The sequence below is a fragment of the Centruroides sculpturatus genome, unplaced genomic scaffold (assembly GCF_000671375.1).
Source record: "Centruroides sculpturatus isolate CEXI.00-Female unplaced genomic scaffold, Cexi_2.0 scaffold7, whole genome shotgun sequence".
In the NCBI taxonomy this organism is placed as follows: Eukaryota; Metazoa; Arthropoda; class Arachnida; order Scorpiones; family Buthidae; genus Centruroides; species Centruroides sculpturatus.
Genome location: NW_019384510.1, coordinates 256,694 through 261,447, shown reverse-complemented (window position 1 = coordinate 261,447; position 4,754 = coordinate 256,694).

Sequence of the window (4,754 nt, the reverse complement as noted above, 5' to 3'; positions counted from 1 at the left end):
CATAATCATCAACTAATTTCCTTGTTTTCATTCATTCCGTCTACCTTCGAAACGTCATCCGCCTAACCGACCATCTTGTCCGATAATTAATCGCTATCGCTGCTGTTTTTTTTTTTTTTTCTGTAATTAATATTCCCCGTAGAATTCGTCGTCCGCCTTAAATTACACTCGAATAATAAAAATACATTTTATTCGTATTTTTTTGCTTTAGTTTTAATACAAGATCCGAACTAATATTTATATCCCGATGAATAAATTGCCTACGTGTTGCCAATTTCCCATATTTTTATTATTTCTTAATTGCCCACTTATATATTTATACTTTTATAAATTATATTGTTATTATTTTAACGCTTACTTTTATTCGTTGTTTATTAATTTGCATTATTTTAGCTTATCGGAACGATGACTTTTAAATTTAATCGATGTCAAATTTTCTTCGAATTCATTCATGTACAGCAGGGGTAGCCAACTTTTGTGTACGTAAGATCTACTTTTTATCTTAAAAATGTGTCGCGATCGACTTGTTGTCGTAGGGATAGTCTAAGTGGCAAGGGGATGGTGTGAAATATATACTATGTTTAGATAGGTAAGAAAAGTCACAATTTAATTTAAAACCTGAAGAAAAGGTACAGTACTTGCATTGTAAACAGAAGAAAAATTGAAACTCAACGTTGTCACTTTCGGGGACCATCACTTCACCCTTCCTCTTTCTACCGTGTCCTGACCAGTCTCTCTGTCGCTCTTCCCACCTTTTTTTTTTTTACGATCATTTGTCTACATTTCTTATTCCCTTTTTACAACTGTACGCAAATGAATAGCACATGGACCGGCAAAACCGCATCTGAGGGAGGACGCGGTGGTCCAATATCACTATATTTGCGTTTGCGCGTTACGTTCGGTTACAAGTGTAACACACTAATTCAAGACATCGCGAGCGATCGACCAAAATTGGCTTCGTGATCGACCGGTCGATCGCGATCGACTTGTTGGCCACCCCTGATGTACAGTACAGGGAGTGATCGGTTACCGAACAAATCGAATAACGAACACTTTCGCGAAAGATTTTTATGTTGGACAACGTACACCTCACGGAACAAACACCAGAAGAAGCGACGTAAAATAACGAATACCGATTGGTCCTCCCTCGTCTTCGGGCAACAATTTGGTACTATTCGGAGTGCGGGAGACGTCGACATCGACGCTCGACCCGGTACATACTGATTGGATTGTATTCCTTCGAACTCCGAAACTCTCCCTCGTAATTTCAGCCTTTTATTTTTTTTGGCAAAAACAATACTTTTATAGTATTCGCGAGACTGTCGGGCGGGCACACGTTAAGTTTTGCGTGGGATTTTATTTTCGAAATGTGAGCGATTTTATTTTCGAAAGGTATAATAGCAAAGGTAGACAGTGGACAGAAGATGTCCGATGTTTCTGGGCAGGCTCGAATGGGTCTACAGTAGGCCGCGGTTCAATCTTATCTAAGAAAGATACAGTATAATCGAGAAGACTCGAGCGGCTAAAGGAGTAACAAAAATCACATCTGAAAAATAAAGAGTATTGAAGAGCTCATAATGGAACCCGAGACTGATCTGACGACAGAACACCAAGAAACTCTGCGAGATATGCTTTCTTCTGAAAAAGAGAATTAATGCCGATATCTTCTATTAAAAATCTTTTGAAGAAGTGAGAGGATGTCAGAACAACGATCTTAGAATGGCATCCAAATCAGGTTGAGGTTTTTTTCCCCTGTGGGCACTAAGAGGGCCTCTTGTAGCAGGCCCATTATGGGTTCGGACAGGCCCGCGATGGGGCAGCTGGGCGGTGAGGGACGGGGCTCGACATATCCGAACGGACCACTCCCCGAAAAGTTCCTGGAGATTCCTTGACCCGTTCAGATTCGATCCCGGGTCCCCCAGAGCGGTAGGCTGTCACTTTGACCGCTCGGCCATCCGGCCTATCAGATTGAGGTTAATAGACTTCGACATTACAGATTTTTAACCCCCATAAACGGAAAAAATATGACTAATAAAAATGCAAGACTGTGTATATATGTATTTTTATTATTACATATAAATTAACGTAATAAGAAAGTATATCTATTTTATTTTTTTGGATCTCCAGAACGAATTAACCAAATTCCCATAAAAACCTATGGTAAATCGGTTAACGAACAATTCGGATAGCGAACAAAGTCTTGGAATGGATTATGTTCGTTAGCCAATCACCCACTATACTTTTCGAAACGGGCCATGTATATAATCTTTTGGTAAGCTAAAACATAGCGGCCGGATGGCCGAGCGGTCAAGGTGGCAACCTACCGCTCTGGGGGACCCGGGCTCGAATCCGAACGGGATAATCTTAGAAATCTTAGACATATCCGAACGGGGGTGGCCCGTTCGGATATGTCGGGCCCCGTCCCTCACCACCCGACAGCCCCATTGTGGGCCTGGCCGAACCCATAATGGGCTTGCAAAAAGAGGCCCTCTTAGTGCCCACAGGGCGGAAAGAGTTAAAAAAAAAAGCTAAAACATACTGTAAACTAAAAAAAAAAGACTCTGACAAAGGCCCTTTTGTTATCAGGCCCTTAAGACTTACGTAAACAGTTGAAAATGTAAATAAAATTTTTTTCTGTTTTAATCTTCTCAAGATGTTAGAAACATTGATTTTTAGAAAAGAATTCACCAAGGCCGCGGACCAGATGTGAAGTCTTAACAGGCCGCCAGTTTGCGACTCGATCTAAAATTTCTTTCTAAGACATTTCTAAATGCGGAGGAATAAACAGTTGAAACCGGAGTTTAGCGTGTGAAACATATCTTTAACCGAAATTTTGTTTATTAAGATATTCTGGATTAACACCAAATCTCGTATTTTACAGTGTTTATTCTTTTTAATTAAATCACATTTTCATCATTTAAAACTTTTGTAACTAATAGATTCCGAGAAAAAATTGATATATTTTTTAATAAATTGATCCTGATATTTATCGGGATCGATTTATTCAAAATATATCGATGTGAGAAGTTTTGAATTTCTACAAGAAAAATAAAACAAGAGGGCAATACGAAAAACAATACGAGTTTCGCTTTCCCAACTAATTTCTTTCATATTTCAACGGTAAACTTTTTTGGCATTTTGTACAATGGATCTCAGTGAGACGTGTTATTTTCATCTTTATCGGAATTATTAATTCTACATCAAGGATGAGACAAGAACAGACCAAGAAAGAAAACGATGCCGAGATTCGTATTCTTGTGAAAAATCAGGAAAGACCGACATTAATTAAAGAACAAATTTTTAGCATATTATAAGTGGGTGGTATAAAATCTACAGTAAAAATCTATCCGGTTTCTAAGATTTCTCGGGATAAGCTTCGTGATTATTTCGCAGTGGCGATAGTTCATCGTCGATACGTCCCGTTTGCTCTTTACTAATACAGTAGTGCACTTTGAGATGGATAACAAAGAACAAATATTAAGTTAGAATTCTGGAGTCAATGTATATAGTTTCGGGCAAAAGCTTTTCACTTTTTACATCATTATCTTAAATAATAACAATTTAAGATAATGTAAAAAGTGAAAAGTTCTTGCATCATTTCTTAGAAGTAACATTCTTAGAGGTAGAGAAAAAGTTACGATATCTGAAAAAATTTAATATACCACATTTTCAATTAGTGTCTACTTGACCAATGAAATCGAGTCGTTTCGTACCGTTCGAGTATCGTGATAAACGTGACAATGGTAGGCTAAAAAACCAAACTCTTTATATGTCTTTTGTTTTAGTATTTATTGCATTACAGTACTTGATTTATATAACTAGAAAGGTTATCTTACATTGTTCGCTTGGTATGATAAACTCTTACCTAACACATTTTCAAAATTCTTTATTCAACTACTGTACACAATTTAAAGAATTTTTAAAATGCGTGACATTAGGCACTTGGTGCTATAGACCCTTACGTAAGATAACATTCGTACTTATATAAATCAATATTAAGGAATAGGATATTTCTTAATTAATGCAAGCTCTGTTTTCACAATAGTCGCTCATTTTTCTTTGCAGAATGGATAATTTCAAAGAATTGAAGAAGTGGCACACCTCGGGTCATATCGAGCCCGAGGATGGCGCCTGGTCTTTGCTTCGTGTAATACGGGTGCTTCCGAAAGATGTGGAGGAGGAGTCGCATACACCCGACGTCAAACGGATGGTCGTCGTAACTCTGGACGACAGCGCCTCGTCTCTCGTCCATTATCTGGAGCGGCGATACTGTAAAGTTCCAGAATGGACGATCGAGACACGATCACGTGAGACGGGACTGGACAAAAGGAGCATGGTCATAGCAACTTATAATATTTCGACTGGTGTTCTACTAGGAAAACATTTCTCCACAGCAGCGCTGTCCAACTTATCGTAGCCCACGGGCCATATTTTCTTCACCAAACATTTCAGGGGCCAAGAAGGTTGATAAACCACATGACATTTGCATAGTGCTATCGTAGCACTATGCAAATGTCATGTGGGTTCAGTAAGCACTAATTGGTCAGCGAGTCCGATGTTGACGCTATAAAAAGGCGACAGTTCGACACACCGGATATACGTCACTCTCTCTAAATTCGACTTGGGAATTTTTTTGTTCAATAATAAATGTGAATTCTTCTTCCTGGAAAAAATAAGACCTAGCGCATTTTTCAGAGCAAAAATTAATATAAGACACTGTCTTATTTTCGGGGAAACACGGTTTTTCGGGGAAA